Genomic DNA, 18,658 nt, shown 5'->3' on the forward strand with positions numbered 1-18,658 from the left:
TATAATTTCAATATTAGTCCTTATCAGATGTGGAGTAGGTGAAGATCTTTTCCCAATCTGTAGGCTGCCATTTTGTCCTATTGATGGTGTCCTTTGCCTTTCTGTTTCATAAGGTCCCATTTATTAACTGTTGACCTTAGTGCCTGCACTATTGATATTCTGTTCAGGAAGTTGTCTACTGTGCCAATTAATTCAAGGCTATTCTCCACTTTCTCTCCTATCAGGTTTAGTGTATCTGGTTTTATGTTATGGTCTTTGATCCACTTAGACCTGAGTTTTGTGCAGGGTGATAAATATGGGCCTATTCACATTCTTCTACATACAAACATCCAGCACCATTTGTTGAAGATGCTTTCTTTTTTCCATTGTTTCTTTCTGCATTCTTTATCAAAACTCAAGTGTCCATAGGTGTGTGGATTTATGTTTGGGTCTTCAATTCAATTCTATTGATCAATATGTCTGCTTTTATGCCAAATACCATGTGGTTTTTATTACTATAGCTTTGTAGTAGAGCTTTAAGTCAAGGATGGTGATACGTCTGGAGGTTCTGTTATTGTTCAGAATTGTTCTAGATGTTCTGGTTTTTTTTTTTTGCTTTTCCAAAGGAAGTTGAGTATTGTCCTTTCAAGGTCTGTAAAGAACTGTATTGGAATTTTGATGGGGATTGTACTGAATCTGTAGATTGTTTTTCATAGAATGACCATTTTTACTATGTTACTCCTACTGATCGATGAGCATGGAAGATCTTTCTATCTTCTGATATCTTCTTCTATTTCTTTCTTCAATGTCTTAAAGTTTTTATTATATAAGTCTTTCAGTTGCTTGGCCAGAGTTACCCTAAGATATTTTATATTATCTGTGGCTGTTGTGAAGGGTGTTGTTTTCCTGATTTCTTCCTCAGCCCAATTACTGTTTGTATATAGGAAGGCTACTTTTTTTTTTTTTTTTTAAGTTAACCTTGATTCCATCCACTTTGATGAAGGTGTTTATCAGCTGTAGGAGTTCCTTGGTAGAGATTTTGGGGTTGCTTATATCATACAGTGTATTTTGAATCATATTAATTCCTCTCTCCCAACTCCTTCTAGATCCTCCCCCACATCCCTATCTACGCAACTTTATGTTTTTTCTCTCTTAAAAACAAAACAAACTGGAACAAACAATCCAAAAAAGCAAAACCATGAAATCCAATTTGACTGACTACTCCTCAGCTTGGGGCCTGCCCTGGAGTGCTGTTGATATACCCAGTGTCACACTGTTGAAGAAATTTGACTTTCACTTGTGGATAGCTTCTTGGCCAGAGGTGGGACATCATGCCCACCACCTCTCCTCCACACTGAGATTTTGTTCAGCTTGAGCTGCGTAGGTCTTATGCATTCTGTCACAGTCTCTGTGTCATGACACAAAAAGGCAGTTTCCTTGGAGTTATACCTTACCTCTGGCTCTCAAAATCTTTCTACTTGCCTCTTCCACACAAATCCTGAGCCTGGAGGGCAGGGGGATGATACAGGCATCTCATTTAGGGCTGAATATTCCAAAGTGTCTTATTCTCTGAGACATTTTCAGGTGTGGATCTCTGTGTTAATTATCATCTACTGTAATAAGAAGCTTCTATAATGAGAGTTGGGGAATCCAGTAGACTTGAAGGTATAGCAGTATGCCATTAAGATTCATTTTATCGCTGTTCCTTTAGCAGAATAATAGCAGCAGATTCCCCATTAATCATGTGTTTAGGGTGCTATAAATGTTTTCAGGATGGTTTCTTTATTTACATGTTTGTATGGTCTTTTTTTTTTTTTTTTTTTTTTTTGGAAGCCCAGGCTGCCTCACCCCTTCCCTCCAAAAGCTTGAGTTACAGGCAGGAAAGACTGTACCTAGTGTGTGACAGTTGTATTATAATAATAAAAGCAGGCAGAATACTTGTCTTTGAATATATTAGGTCAGAGTATCTTTTGGGGATTGGCCTGGAGAGACGGCTAGGTGCCTAAGAAGAGCACTGACTGCTCTTCCAGAAGATTTGGGTGGATCTCCTCACCCACACAATGGTGCACAGCTGTCCGTGGCTCCAGTTCCAGGGGATTTGGTTTCTGCTTTTGACCTCCTCACACCTATGGCACACAAATATACATGTAGGAAAAACACCAATACACATAAAATAAATGAAATATGTCTTAAAAAATATCTTATGGGTTCAGTAGATTCTGGTAGAAAAAAATGCCTCATCATATTAGGCTGGGGACTTGAACTCTGAGTCCATGATCTTTCTGTCCAGACACATTGGTCAAGGTTACTGCATACATTTTCTTTCATCTGGAAAGACTTTTTTTGGTGGGGTATATAATTGAGAATTTTTTTTAAAAATTAAAAAATGTCTAAATGCAATTTGTGGGGAATATTTTTAATGTAAGAAATTTTCTACACTGATTAAATTTTTCTCCTGTTGTTCCCATAGGTAGAAAAAAAAAACCCAAGAAATACAATACTCTTTGCAACATTTTTTTCAGGATTACTTAACACTTCTATGATCTTTTTATTTTATTAATTTTTGACACTCCCTAATCTCAATAGTATATTTGTATACTCCTTTTCTTCAGTTCTTAGTGACCTCATTTTAGTACAAGTTGAAATTTATTTTCAAACTAGATATATATTTTTCCATTGACCCAGTCAATATACAATTTGCTTCTGTGACCGTAGAGTTTGTCATTGGGTGAAAGAGTTAGAGTTTTATTAATTAAATGTTAGACTTGCATATTGTAAAATTTTTTTCATGTCTTGTTTTGATGTCTTTAGGATCCTTCTTTTATTTGATTTTTAGAGAATTAATTTATATTTTGTTATAATTAAGGTATACAGAATTGATAAAGACACAGTCCTTATCTTCAGAAAGATAGTAATGATCTCGAGTTTTGCCCAAAATTCAACAGATTGTATTTTTATTAAAATGTTAATCTGGTTTTATTAATATTACTATATTAAACAGAAAAAGAAAATACATCTCATTTTCTTTATGTTTTAGGTTTTTTGTTTGTTTGTTTTTTTTCTTGAGACAGGATTTCATGTAGCTGAATATGCCTCAGTCTCCCTAGGTAGCTTAGGATGACTTGAACATTTGAACAGCTGGCCTGATACCATTAACTAGGTCAAAATCTCATTGGCTGGATAGGTCCTAGGGAAGAATCAAATACCGTCATTAAGTTAAACGGACATAGTAATAAATGAACTCCCATGACTTATAACACCCATAGATGAGTGTCTCTCTCAACCCTCGTCTGGGAAGACTCTCTTTGAAGTAGATGGTGATGAATAAACCCACAATCAGTTAACACACAGAGACTAAAAGACCGTGGAGTTGCTTAGGTCTACATCACTCCCGACCCCCGAGGTTCTCTCAGAAGATAGGGCAAAAAGAGCCAGAGCTGGTAGCTGTCCATAGTGAAACAGTATTTTCTGGATATGACAGTGCAGTGCGTACATGAGCTCCCAGTAGCTGGGACCTCATGCACAAGGCTTGCACAAGATCAAGACAGTAAAAATCCCAGTGCGGATGAGGGAGAATCATAGCTTTCATGCTGTGTATCCTGAGTCGTGTATGATATTTTCTGTCTCCATCTCAGTTTTACATTTTTCTCAATATTTTAAATATATATTGTTTGACAGACAGTGATGGCGCACGCCTTTAATCCCAGCACTTGGGAGGCAGAGGCAGGCAAATCCCTGTGAGTTCAAGGCCAGCCTGGTCTACAAATGAGTTCCAGGACAGCCAAGAATTTTACACAGACAAACCTTGTCTCAAAAAATCAATACTCCTCCCAAAAAATGTTTAAATTAAACTTGCCAATTTAATTACTTTTGATAAATAAAAACATTAAGTGATGTTTTTACTTATAAAAACAATTGAATTAATAATGATTGTAAATTAAATGATAAAATTATTATTAATAATCATTTAGAAAAACATGAACCTATTTCTTGCTAACCTAAACAGCATAAGGCCCTTATCCAGGAAATAGGTTCATGATTTTTTAAAGTATAACTAGCAGCTTATTTAATTTAAAGTTAGGACACAATGACTACAAAAGTAAGATTGGCTTTTATAAATACTTAAAGACTGTATCTGCTCTCAAACACACATGAGCTTTGATACCAGATATGAACTTTGATACCAGATATGGAACTTTTAGAGAATTATTTTTTTTTGCTCACCAGTTTATTAAATAATATTAAAAATAATATTTAGTTCTCTTGAAAGAGTTGTTTTTTTTTGTTTCACTTTCCATAGACTTCAAAAGGTTGACAAAATACCAACATTTTCCTATAACAATTGCAGCCTTCCTTGGCTTGTGTAGTGGGTAGCTGTCCCAGCTTTGACCTTGAAGTACCACCCCTAGTGAGGCAGCAGGTAACCGCAACACCTACCTATGACCTGCCCCTGGGGCGTGGCCTTTTTGGGCCCTTAAGACCTGGGATGCGTATGTGCTGGCTTCTCTTGGCTCCTCATGATCCTGGATGCTGGATTGCAGACCAAGTCAGAGTTCTCCAGAGAGCCACATTGGACTGCACCTCACCTCTCCCGGATCCTGTAACTGACCCCTTTAATGGTTGTAAGTTGTCCCAAAATAAACCTCTTTTCACCACCAGTTAATCTACATGGAATTGCCTTGTTAATTGCCACTTTAGGCTTGTGTTATTTATTTTTTTCTTTCTAAAAATGTAGATATGTGAGTATAGCAGAATTTATTTAGGAATCATTTCATTGATTTCTTTTGAGAGGCTTTCTCCAGCAGCAGATGGGAGCAGATGCAGAAACCCACAGTCAGACATTATGTGGAGAGACAGTCTAAATTGGAGGTCCCCATCAGGTCCCTCCCCTTACAGGTTGGAGAACCCTGTGGAAGATGGAGAGGAAAGATTGTAGGAGTCAGAGGGGATGGAGGACTCCAGGAGAACACCGCCCTCTTAATCAACTAAGCAGGGCTCACACAGCCTCACAGAAACTGAAGTGGGCAAGCGCAGGGTGTATGGGTCTGCACCACATCCTCTGCATATATGTCACGGCTGTCAGCTTGGTGTTTTTGCGGAAGCAGGTGTATCTCTAATTCTTTTGCCTGCTCTTGGGACTCTTTCCCTCCTATTGGGTGGCCTTGTCCAGCATCGATATGAGGGTTTTTGCCCTGTCTTATTGTATCCTCTTTGGTCGTGTTTGGTTGGTGTCTCTTGGAGGCCTGCTCTTTTCTGAAGGGAAGTGGAGGGAGAGTGCATCTGGGGGAGAGGAGAGATGTGTGTGGTGGAGCTGGGAGGAGTGGAGGGAGGGGAAACTGTGGTTGGAATATATTGCATAAGAGAAGAATCTATCTTTATTTAAGAAGGAAAAACAGACAAAAATGTAGATATAGACATCTTTCAATTTTGAAGTTTTGTGATTAGTGTGGAAGAATAATTTCTGTTTTGATTAGTGCGTTTTCATGATATCACAAGAGTCGCTTGAATTTTGATGATCTATTGGGTTTTTCTTTTGCATATTTCTGAACTTAAAATTTTGAATTCCTTTTTAAAATTAGCTATTATTATTGCTGTTGTTGCAGTGCTGGGAACCCATTTCTGGGGACTTGTGTATATCAGTCAAATGCTCTACCACTGAGCTTTAGTTCCTACCACTGTTAATTTTTGAGATATATATTTTCTAAGACTCATATTTATAAAGAGACAAATGAAGAAATCAGTATACCTGGCAGAAATTTAATGTAGAGTTAGCCATATTACATGGTTCTGATGCCATTTTGAGTCATGAAGGTAGCATGTTGACCTGGCTGACCCTTTTAACCTGACAGACTAGAGGTGGTATGGACTTCTGAAAGTACTACCAAGTAATAAGCCTGTGCTAAAGCCCAGAGTCACTAAGATCTTGTTGCTGTTTCAGTCCTAACATTAGTCCTAACATTCAGTCCTAAAGTTGATGTGTTTGGAGAAATTATTTAAAAATTGTGAAGGACTTGTGTAGGTCTACAGAGGAACTAGGCAAAGGCAGTGCTTTTATAAACTGTATGATGGTGGCATGACCTCATCACATGCTGGAAGCTGTGTCCAAGTCTATTGTGAGAACTAGTTAAAAACCTCAGTGTAGTGACACAGTTTTGTCACAGAGTGCCTCCCTGGCAGACTTACATCCTTGGATTTGAACCTCAAAACCCACCACCAACCCCCTCCACCTTAATTAATAGACTTTCCTTTTCTATAAATAAAGCATTATTGCAACACCATTGTATGCCAGGCACATTTCGTATATTCTTTAATTCAATTCATTTTAAAATTTAATTCATGTAAAATAAAAACTTCCTATTTTTGCTGGTAAAGAATTTGAACTTGGGAGCTGGCAAGATGGTTCAGGCATTAAGAGTATGAACTTCTCCTGCAGAGGACCTGTGTTTGCTTTCCAGTATCCACATGAAGTGCTTTTTGACAACCACTTGTAACTTCAGCTGTAGGGACTCCAATGCCTTTTCCTGCCATTGATAGGCACCTGCATTCAAGTGCATCCCCCTGCCACATACACATGATTACAAATAAATCGTAGAAAAAGAATTTGAGGCTTAGACATTATTTGCCCAAGTCGAAGAGATAATGAACACTACAACAAGGATTCCAGATAAAATATGTATCAACCTGGAACCCATTTCTGGTTGATAATGTCATTATTTTTATCAAGTAATTAATTATGTTATCTTTTTTGTTTTAAAACTTTTTATTGATTCTTTGTGGATTTCACATTATGTATCCCAATCCCACTCATTTCCTAGTCCCCTTGCATCTGCCCTCTGCCCTTACAATTTCCCTCCCCTCCAAAAACCCCCACAAAATTTAAAAGAACAACCCTGCCTGCCCTTTACCAGCTGCAACACACAGGAAAGTGGGCCATACACCTAGCCTGGGCAGAATGCTGTCACCTAAGGAGGTGAGAGCAGGAGAGCTGGCCCTGCTCCTCGCAGCCTGCTGCATTGGGTGAGCTAGCCAGGGCAGTACTGGAGAGCTTGACGATGAGGGGACGTGGGAGGGCTGACCAACCAGCTACCACCCAGGCTCAGAGCTAGGGCTGTGGGTTAGCCCACCCTCATTATGAACTGAAGGAGCATATGAAGGGGCCAAACATACAGACCCAAAGCTGCAGGATCTCCACAATGCAGGAGAGGAGTTCAATACTGCAGCAGAAGCTAGAAGACCTGACCCAGACCAACGACTCATAGCAACGACCACTTACAAGTAAAGATGTATGGACTGAAAGGTACACTGTGTGACTCAATGGGCCGTACTATAGCTTCCACACTGAGAATTATTTGTTTGGTTGGTTTTTGGTTGTTCTTTTAAACTTTGTTTTGTTTTGGGGGGAGATTGTAAGGGCAGAGGGCCGATATAAGGGGACCTGGAGATGAGTGGGATCAGGTTGTATAATGTAAAATCCACTAACCAACCAAACAACCAATTTGTGTCGCCCATGTACTCACTGGAGCATGGTCAAACCCCCCAGTGCCAGCCTCTTAAAGAAAACAAAGTTCTTCCCCACTCACACCCCTGCCAAAGGCCATCAACAGTGAAGAGCTACACTTCATCATCTTTATCACAATGCCTTTCCAACATAACATTTTTATTGATTATTTGTGAGTTTCACATAATGTACCCCATCACATTCACTTCCCTGTCTTTCCAGTCAACCCCAACCCTTATGAACTCCCCCCCCAAAAGAAGAAAAGAACAAAAAAGAAAGAAAAAAAAAACCAAGTCCAATTTGTGTTGCCCACTCACTGGAGTATGGTCAAACTCTCAGTGGGCAGCCTCTTAGAGAAAACTGAGTCCTTCCCCTCCCACACCCCTGCTAGAAGAGCTTCAGGATTCTTGCCACGATTTTTAAGAGTTCTCTTCAATGGCTTCCTATCTAGTCTCTCTCTCTCTCTCTCTCTCTCTCTCTCTCTCTCTCTCTCTCTCTCTCTCTCTCTCTCTCTGGTGAGGGTGAGGGAGAGAGGTTGTCATAGATGTCTTCTATGTCTCATTCTCAACTGTGAGTCTTCAGTCATCAATACCTCTGCAAAAGAAGCTGCCTTGCCCTTTACAGTCAGTGGTAGCACAGATCATGGACTTCCATATGGTTTCTGGTGGCATAATGGACCACAGACATCAACATGGCCTCAAGCATCAGCATGGACCATGGACTTCAGCCTGCTCTCTGGTGGCAGTACAGAACACAGATATCAACATGGCCCTGGGCTATAGCATGGACCATGGACTTCAGCCTGCTCTCTGGTGGCAGTACAGAACACAGACACCCACATGGGCCTTGGCTGCAGCATGGACCATGGGTATCCACAAGAACCTTGGACATTAACACGGCCTGGGGTGACAGCACAGACCACAGATACCAACATGGCCTCCGGGGACAGTATGAACTATGGGGGTCTTTTGAGGAGGCCCAGTTCAGAAAATGAGTCATTCTCTATCTTGGACATCCTGTTGCTGTTCAGAGCCAGGGTGATCATGCAGCTGGGCAGTGTGTTTGGGTCAGAACCTGAAAGAGCTCCAGGCTGGTGCACACCATCCTGTCTTCCCTACTTGGCAAGGACACGTTCCTCCATCCATTGCAGCCTTCTCCCACACCCGTCACCATCTCATCTCTAGTTCTGCCTCTCTGCACCACACACATGTTGTTCTGTTCCTTCATCTTTCCCTCCTCTCCATTGCATACTGCAGTTGTGATGTTGCAACTGCAGTGTGTCACACAGTATATATTTTTCGCCCAAACAGCTTTATATACAAATATTTGTTGTACCAAGTCATTGGTCTGGCTCAAGGTTTCTAGTTTCTGAAGTACCACAAATACTGGATCACTGCTGAGACTTGCCTTGGATATCCTGCTGTTGTCCAGAGTCAGGGTGTTGTTGTGGGTAGGCAGGGTGTCCCTGGCAGGTTCTGTGCGAGCTCCTGGGCTCCTGAATACTGCACACCTCCATGCTCTCCATGCGTAACCACAGTGGCAGGCATGTCAGTAATGACATGTTTCCGAGGGAGCTCTAGGCCACCACACTCTACCCTGACCTCAGTGCCTACCACCCGAGGATCAACAGGCACAGCTGTTAAGCTTGTAGGCTGTAGGCAGCACTGGTGACCCACACTTTCTGTCTCTCAGCAGGTAAGCGAAGGCTGCAGCCACAGAGGCTCCTTGCTGGGAGCTGGTCAGTGAGCCTAGGGTCGGCCCTATTCAGTAATGCCACTTTCTTTGTCCGCAGTGGCTGCACTTTCCCATATCACTCCATGTCCTTCACTGCTGTCGGCCATCTTTCCTTGCAATTTCGTGAGTCTGCTTTTTATAAGCACCTTCCCATCAGACCTACCTGTTCATAGTTGTTCTGGAGAAACTGTGGGCTCTTCAGACTCCTTTTTATTGCTCTGACTCCTCTATGGCAGCTCACAGCTGATGGTGAGGGCAGGAGAGGGCACAGGCTTGGTGGTGGCATTTCTCATCTGTGCACCGTGTCCTACATGGCCACTGCAGGTCGTCAGCTGTGGCCTGATGTGGTCTTTCTTCAATAGCTTTAAGAGCAGCAGTGGTATCTCCGGGGTGCAGGGGGGTTGGTGGTGGCCCGAGCTCCCTGGTGGCCCGAGCTGACTGGCCCGACTAGGTACCAACATCCTCTTTTGTCCGGTGCAGCCTTGCTCCCGTACCCACAGTGCCACCGCGCCTCTTGTTCCTCTTCTCTCCACCGCACACACTGCTCTGTTCCGCCTGCCTAGGGTTTTCATTCCTATTTCTATACCTTGACTTTCAGGGAGTAAAAGCACAGTTTTGCCTAAAAAGTATAGTATCTTTCTCATGCTGCTAAAGTTACACAGACCTGGTGACCTAAACAGCAGTGATTATTTTTGTCCACAGTACCGAAGTACAGGGTCAGGGTGTCAGCTGGTTGGCTTAGTCTAAGGCTAAAACAGAGAATTGATTCTTGGCTTTGCTCCTTCCTGAAGACTGTTTGGCAATCTTTGGTGTTTTTGGCTTGTAGATGTGTTACTCTGGTCTCTGCCTTCATCTTCATATGCTTTCTCTTCACATGCTGTCTGTCTCTGTCTAGATGTCCTTGTTTATAAGCATATAAGTGATATTGGAATAGAAGCCACTCTATGAATTCATCTGAATTTGATCGTTTGCAAAGACTCTATTTCCAGATAAGGTCATGTTCACTGGAACTAGAGGTTAGGGCATCATCATCTGAGAGGATAAAATTCAATCCATTAACAGTAACTTGTGAGATAGTATACTTGAAAACTCATTAGTAGTGGTTTTATATATAAGTTTGAAGTTTGTCAAAGCATTGTTATAACTATATGGGTGTATGCCAATTGATGAGTCACATATGAATATTTGTTTTTGAGACAGGGCTTGTCCATTCTTACAAAAACTCTATACACACATAATTAAAAGGAATTTTCCATTTGGGCTGACAATTTCCCCAGGAGCCGTAGACTAACAAAAAGCCCAACACCAGGTATGAATGTTGAATTGTTGGCCACTGTTGAATTGTTGACCTCTTTTGAATTGTTGGCCACTGTTGTCCAAAAGACTCCTAAAACATTATAGGCTATTGCTGTTGCCCCTGGCTACCCCCAAAGGCAGAAAGTAAGCCCCTATTGCTGAACACATCAAATACTTCAGACACAGGACCAGAGGATCCAAGCTGCCTGCAATCTGAAAGTCTCTTCCCTGAGGACCAGCTTGTATGGTATCAGAAAGTGCCACACATACTTCCAAAGGAGGAAAGCAAACAACGGTCCTATCCACACCCAGATATGACATGTATGAACTGTAACAATGACCCGAATTGCATGTTAACACTGAGAGTGCAGTAGGAGCAGGCACATCTTGTTGATAACCAACAGCTCTCTAATTGGACTTAAGGCCCACTCGACAGGAGAGGAACCCAGCCAACTTTTCAGGGCTAGTGAAGTCATGGGTCTTGGAGGAGAACTTACAACCGCCACTTTTCTAAACCAGCACAATCCCTAACTACATTCTAAATATTTGTCCTTATACTCATAGGTAAGTGTAGTTCTAGCCCCACATCAAGGAAACTTCTCTTTGAAACATATGGAGACCATTACAGAAAACCACAAGCAATCAAAATACAGAGTTGTGGAGCTTAGTCTCAATTGATAACATCTACAATGCAACTCTTACATTTAGTATTTTTACTATATCTTTAACCAGAAAAGCATGACACATGGCTCAAAGATAGACATTATTAATACTTCTGAATCATCATATAATACTTGTCAAGTTCTTGACACATTTTTTCACTGAAGATTATGTTACACATGTTTTATAAAATAAGTTAGATCCCACAGTACTCTAAATATACATCTGAACGGAAGGTCCATTGGGTAGCTAACCCGGTGGTCATTGGTTGTGTCACTGTATTTTATCGTTAGGTTGAGCTAGCCTTGTCTTGTGTGACACAGCTCTTTGCCACCAGTCTTGTCCCTCCTATGTTCAGGCTGCTGCCAAGGCATTTTCAATGATCACGTTGTTCTCCTGGCTCTTCTCTGTGAGCACAGAGGTCTAGCTTGCTTGTCTATTGGGCACTTCCACAGTTCTTCTCATGCCATCTTCTCCCTTCCCCAAAGGTCCCTGATGTTTCAGAACACTATGTAGTCTTTTTCACTGCCCCAGCTTCTCACCTCTTCCTGCACAGATGACCTTTGTCCCACTTCTTCCTCTTTCCGGCTAGTGCTTTCTTAGTATTTGTCTCAAGTGGTATTTCCCTCAGAAGACTTGTAAGCCAGATTTGCTTTCTTTTCATATCTGTAGTATTATGTATAAAACTTATCTTAGAACAGATTACAGAATGATATAGAATCCTGTTTTCATTCTTACTAGACTTTAAAAATAACATGGTTAATTTATTCTTTGAGAATTTAATACCAAATGTATACAATATTTTGATCATACAGACTCTTTTGTTCAGTGCTCTGCCAGGTATTGTAGAAATTGGAAACCAAAGGGAGAACCGTCTTTAGAGTTTGTAGCCTAGAAGAGGACTACCAATGATTTTAATGATTTGGAGGATGATGGAGAGGGACATTATGAATACTTTGTTGATAAAGAGAATATACCTGAAAAACCTTTAAACATGTAATTGTAACTGAACATGTTTTTACAGTGCTTTACAGCTAACAGTTTATTTATTTGCAGGTGGCCATGGATTTGCATCACAGGTTGCAGCAGAGGGTTTGGATGCTCTTCGCCTGTGCCTTCAAGAAGAACCCCGGGCTTCGTTTATGCTCACTGCTAGGTTCTAGTATGACACCCCAATTTTCCACTGAACTCTTCCTGCTCACGCTGAGAAGCTTGGATATGATTTGGCCTCTTGTTTTTGTAAGTAGCTATACATAGCTAATACATTTTTTCAAAGTACATTTTTTATTGGTTTTTAAACTGTATATTTTAACGTTATGGGTTGTCCTTAAGAGTCACAGGTGCCACTCTTTTGATCAAAGGCTTGTCTTTCTAAGATTCTCCTCCATGGTTACAGTAGTAAAATACATAGAATATATTCGCTTACTACAGACGACAGCTATTTCAAACTTTTCAGAACACAGAAGGGCAGCACCCTAACGGGACATTTGCCCTCACTTGTACTAATGACAGAGACTTGGCATTGGTTCATTGATTTTTTCAAAGTTTCTTTTTTGAGACAAATGTTTACTGCTACTGTTCTGAAGTTGTAAAGTAAGCTCTCTTGTTCACAGAATTCTCAAACAGTGCTGTGCTTTTAGCACTGTGATTTTGAGTTGTATTTGTTAACTGCTTCTTAAGGATTTTTAAAAGTTTTTCACTTGAATATATTTATGTAATATAGAGGTATAACATTAATTTTACTTGCAATGTTTTTCAGTAATGTCTTATCCTCTCCCCAACCCTTATGAAGCAGTTAACTAGAAACTAGTAAAATTCCACTTCAAGAACTGGTAGAAGCACTTTATTACACAACTTCTGTATTAAAGAGAATAAATACAGTAGCTAAAAATTAAAGTATTTTTTCTTCATGAAAAGTGGGAATATTTTTCAGAATTCTGGGAAATGTCACAGTAATTTTGGCTGTAGTCATTTTGCATTTAATGCTATTGAGAATATTGCTAACATTAACAAAAATATTCTGTAATTTTCCCAGTTATTGCTGCTGGTGATGAGGGATGTGAAGTTGGCATGCATCCATGCTTTGAGCATTACCATTAGACACATCTGATTCTACATGTCAGAAACAGTCTTTTTTAAGGCAGCTGAGAACATTTTCATCTGGGGGTAGAGGTTAGGGTTGATTATTCCACATCTGTATCAATGCTATCTTAGAGTATAATAAATGTACCAGAGTAAGCACAACTGTAATTTTTCATGTCTTAGACAAATTTTAAACATTTCTGTGATTTTCTGTTTATTAGAATGTAGTGGTTTAGAAACAAAGGTGACTTTTATTCTATATTAATTATTTTATCTTTTTTTTCCTGTGACATTGGCAATATTCATTTTACAGATAATAAGCTGTTGTTGAGGAAGCAGCTTTGACAATAGAAGTAACCAACTAGCAGGTCCATGTCCACTGTTGAAATCAGCTGGAGACTCATCGCTGCTGACAGTGAGTCAGAACTGTATTCATACATGAGAAATACCATGAATAGTACTCTGTTCAATGAGACACTGTTGGGATGTTGAAGTATGGTACTTCATTAGTTGAGTATAAACAATAAAAATAAGACTGAAAAAGAAGTGGGGTCTGGGCAGATGCCTAGTGGTTAAACTAAAACTATTTGGGGCACAAACCTGAGACCTCACAGCAAAGCCAGGTGTGGTGATGTGTCTGTAACCACAGTACTAATATCGAATGGGGGTTCACTGGTCAGTGGCTAGTCAAAATGGCAAGCCTCAGGATTACTAAGAGAACTTATCTCAAAAAATAAGTTGAAGGGATGGCAAAGTGGTTAAGAGCTCTGACTGATCTCCCAGAGGACCCACGTTCGATTCCCAGTACCCACACAGGAGCCAACAACTGTCTGTAACTCTAGTCACAGGGGATCCAATGCCTTCGTCTGCTCTCTATGGACACTGCACATACATTGTGCACAGACATATGTCCAGGCAAACACTCAGACACATAAAGATAAGTGAAATTGCAAAAAATTAAAAAAAAAATTAGATGGAGGGTGATTGAGGCCTGCTATCAACCTTTGGACCTTGCAAAATGGGTTTTACACACACACACACACACACACACACACACACACACACACACACACACATGCACACAGACACACACATTTTAAAAAATGTTATTGCTTAAAAGTTTTTTAGATGATTAGGCTCAATATTTTTGTTATTAATTTCATTGTATTGTTTATATCAAGTCCACTGTGAATCTTTACACTGCGCCTTAGGGGTTCAGTTGCTGTGAAGAGACACCATGACCAAAGCAAGGTTTACAAAGGAAAACATTTAATTTGGGTGGCTTATACTTTCAGAGGTTTAGTCTAGTATCTTCATGGAGGGAAATATGGTAGCATGCAGGCAGACATGGTGCTAGAGAAGGAGCCAAGAGTTCTAGAGGCAACAGGAAGTGACTTTGAACATAGGAGACCACAAAGTCCACCCCTTAGTGACACCCTTCCTTCAATGAGGCCACATCTACTCCAACAAGACCACATGTTTTAATAGTGCCACTCCCTTTAGGGGCCATTTTCTTTCAAACCACAGCACATTGGAACTAGATTCTGGGAATATTGTAATACAACAAAAGGTAAATTTAACTTATAAATTTGAGTTTATAATGGCTAGAATAACTCCTTTATGGCTATGGTAATTAAGTATCATTATCTTCTTAGATCTAGGTTAATTGTTTCCTGTCCCTTATTCTGTCCCTACAGCCATCATATGGTAGTAACACTTCATCCGAGGTTATGGATGAGGAGCTATGATGCCAAGATTTTAACTATATAAGATCAATGGCTGGTACAAGATCCAAACTCTGAACTACTACCCTACAAATCCCTTCTTATAAGTGCTGTATTGAACTGCACGAAGCTTTTATGTAAACAAAATGGGATGGTTTCAGTCCTTAAGCCCAGTCTAGAAAGTCAAAATGATTAATTGTAGCATAAAAGTGTGTCTAGCCCAAACTTCTTCTGTTGTGACCTTATTTGGACATAAATTTTGATATTTTTCAGCATACTAGGTACTATATTTAGCATTTTATATTTATATAATCATGTGTATATGTCTCATGAATTCTTTTTAATATATTATAAAATAAGTCCTGCTATATAGTCCAGGCTGCCCTCAGACTCAGGATCTTTTGCCTCAATTTGTTTATCTCAGAGATTCCAGGCATATACCACCATACCCACCCTACCCTGAATTCTTTTCTTTTTTAAAATTTTCTTTTGTTTTCTTCAGATTATAACACAATTGCATCATTTTTGCCTTCCCCTTTCTCCTTCCAAACCCTTTCATATAATCCTCCTTCCTCTTTTTCAAATTCAGGGCCTCTTTTTCCATTAATTGTTGTCACACACACACACACACACACACACACACACATTCATATTCTTTTCTGTTTTTGTTGTTTTTGTTTTGTTTCTTTTTCTGAGACAGGGTTTCTCTGTGTAGCCCTGACTGTCCTGGAACTCACACTGTAGACCAGGCTGGTCTTGAACTCACAGAGATTCATCTGTTTCTGCCTCCCATGTGCTGGGATTAAAGGTGTATGTCACCACCAACTGGCCTACATCCATATTCTTAAATACATAAATGCGGCTCGCTCAGTCTGTATAATGCCATCGGCATGTGTGTATTCAGAGTTGCCCAGTTGCTATGGGTGAACTGGAGTGCTCTCACTGAGGAAGACTCTGTCTCCTGCTCTCAGCATTCCTTAGCTGCCTGTAGTTCTTTGCCTAGGGTTGAGGCCTTGTGGTCTTTCTTGTGTCTACTTTCGTATATCTACTGTTGTTCTTATTTGTGTTTAGGTAGTCATGTTGGTGAGATTTTATGTGTGTGGCTTCTGACACCAGTAGGAGATGCAACCTCACAGCAAATTCCCTGATTCTGACTCTTACAATCTTTGGGCTCCCTTTTCCACATTGACCCCTGAGTCTTAGGTGGGGAGTTATTCTGTAGATGTATCTGTTGAGACTGGACTTCACAGCGCTGCCTCTGATTGGTTGTGGTTTTCTGTAGTTGTCTCCATCTGTTGAAAAGAGAAGTTTTATTTATGAGAGGTGAGGACTACACTTATCTGTGGATATAATGATAAATGTTTAGAATGTAGTTAGGGATTATGCTAGTTTAGTAAAGTGGCAGTTGTAGGTCTCTCTAAAACCAATGACTTCACTAGGTCTGGTAGCTGGCTAGGTTTCCTGTACCAGTCATGACTTACCTCTTGTCGAGTGGGTCTTCAGTCCAGTGAGAGAGCTGTTGGTTACCAACAAGGTGTGCCTACCACTACTGCACCCTTCGGGTGATCATACCATGCTGATTATTTTTGTGGTTCATAGGCATCATAACTGGTTATGGGTAGGACTATTGATTTCATGTCAGTTTCTGGCTGGAATTCTTCAAATAGAACCTTAATGGTACTCCCTTGGTATATTTAAGAGTGTCTTAAATATCTGCTCTACTCTTCAAGTAGTAGAACTGGTAGTTAATTCTTAAGTTTTCTAGAGGCTGACATTAGGATTATGGAATATACATTTAAATATGAGACAGGCCATCTAAAATAGTAGTTAATTGGTCATCTAGCAGGTACATCATGAAATATGTATTGTTTGACTATTGTCTTAGTTTGGATTACTATTATTATGATAAAACAGCATGGCCAAAAGCAATTGGGGAAGCACAGTTTTCTTGGGCTTACACTTACACATTGTGGATTCTAATAGTCTATCATTGAAGAAACTCAGGACAGAACCTCAAACAGGGTCTTAACCTGGAGGCAGGAGTTGATGCTGAGGCCATGGAGGGGTGCTGCTTACTGGCTTGTTCCCCATGGCTTTCTCAGCTTCTTTTCTTACAGAACCCAGGGCCACCACCAGCCCAGGGATGGCCACACCCACAATGGGCTGGGTCCTCCCACATCAATCACTAATTAAGAAAATCCTCTACAGGCTTGCCTACAGTCCAATATTTTTTTTTTTCAGGTTGATTTGTTTATTTAATTTTTTTCATTTTATATACCACCCACTGTTCCCTTTCTCTCCCCTTCTCCAACCCCCCTCCACCTCCCCATCCCACCCTCACCCACTCCTCATAGGCGTTAAAGTCTCCCTTGGGTATTTAACATAGGCTGGCATACCAAGTTGGGGCAGGCTCAAGCCCCTCCCTGCTGCATCAAGGCTGAGTAAAACATGGAACCCTAGGGAATGGGCTCTAAAAAAGCCTGTTCATGTACTCTGGATGAGTCCTGGTCCGGTTGCCAGGGGACTCACAAACAGATCAAGCCACACATCTGTCACCCTCATTCAAGGGGCCTAGTGTGGTCCCATGCAGGCTCCCCAGCTGTGAGTCCAGAGTCCTTGGGCTCCCACTAGCTTGGGTCAGTTTGTCTCTGTGGTTTTTCCCATCATGATCTTGTCCCTCTTGCTCCTATAATTCCTCCTCCCTCTTTTCAACTGAATGAACTCCAGGAGCTTGGTCAAGTGCTTGGCTGTGGTTCTCTCTGCATCTGCTTCCATCAGTTGCTAGATGTAGGTTCTATGATGACATTTAGGATAGTCACTGATCTGAGTACAGGGGAAGGCTAGTTCAGGCACCCTCTCCACCATTGCTGAGTCTTAGCTGGGGCCTTCCTTGTGGGGTCCTGGGGATTTCCCTAGCACCAGGTTTCTCCCTAACCCCGCAATGGCTCACTCTGTCAAGACATCTCTTTCATTGTTCACCCACTTGTCCCCCCTCGAACTCGGCCATCTCAAGCTCTCATGTTCCTACTCCCCAAACCCTCCCCTCTACTTCCCCTCCCCAGTTTACCCAGGAGATCTTAACCCTTTCCTCTTCCTGGGGTGATCCATGTGTGTTCCTCTCAGGTCCTCCTCTTAGCTTCTCAGGGGTTGTGGGTTGTAGACTGGCTATCCTTTGTTTTGTGTCTAATATTCACTTATGAGTGAGTACATACCATGTTTGTCTTTCTGGGTCTGGGTTACCTCACTCAGGATGATTTTTTTCTAGTTCCATCCATTTGCCTACAAATTACATGATGGCATTTTTTTTTACTGCCGCGTAATACTCCATTGTGTAAATGTACCATATTTTCTTTATCCATTCTTCAGTTGAGGGGCATCTAGGTTGTTTCCAGGTTCTGGTTATTACAAATAGTGCTGCTATGAACACAGTCGAGCAAACGCCCTTGTGGTGTGGTTGAGCATCTTTTGGGTATATGCCCAAGAGTGGTATTGCTGGGTCTTGAGGTAGGTTGATTCCCAATTTTCTGAGATACCACCATACTGATTTCCAGAATGGCTGTACAAGTTTTTGCTCTCATCAGCAATGAAAGAATTTTCCCTGTTATCCACATCCTGTCCAACATAAGCTGTCATTAGTGTTTTTGATCTTTGCCATTCTGATAGATACAAGATGGTATCTCAGAGT

General features: G+C 40.9%; 1 long non-coding RNA gene across 2 annotated transcripts in view; it reads left to right on the forward strand.

Annotated features, from left to right (window-relative positions):
• LOC107402411 (uncharacterized) overlaps positions 1–18,658 on the forward strand; it is a 126,278-nt gene that overhangs the window by 18,269 nt on the left and 89,351 nt on the right. For both annotated transcript variants that reach the window (XR_013044782.1, XR_013044783.1), the window contains exons 2-3: positions 12,224–12,406; positions 13,563–13,664. This is a non-coding gene — a long non-coding RNA (uncharacterized LOC107402411). The remainder of the gene's footprint in view (positions 1–12,223; positions 12,407–13,562; positions 13,665–18,658) is intronic.

The sequence above is a fragment of the Peromyscus maniculatus genome, chromosome 15 (genome assembly GCF_049852395.1).
Source record: "Peromyscus maniculatus bairdii isolate BWxNUB_F1_BW_parent chromosome 15, HU_Pman_BW_mat_3.1, whole genome shotgun sequence".
Taxonomy (NCBI): Eukaryota; Metazoa; Chordata; class Mammalia; order Rodentia; family Cricetidae; genus Peromyscus; species Peromyscus maniculatus.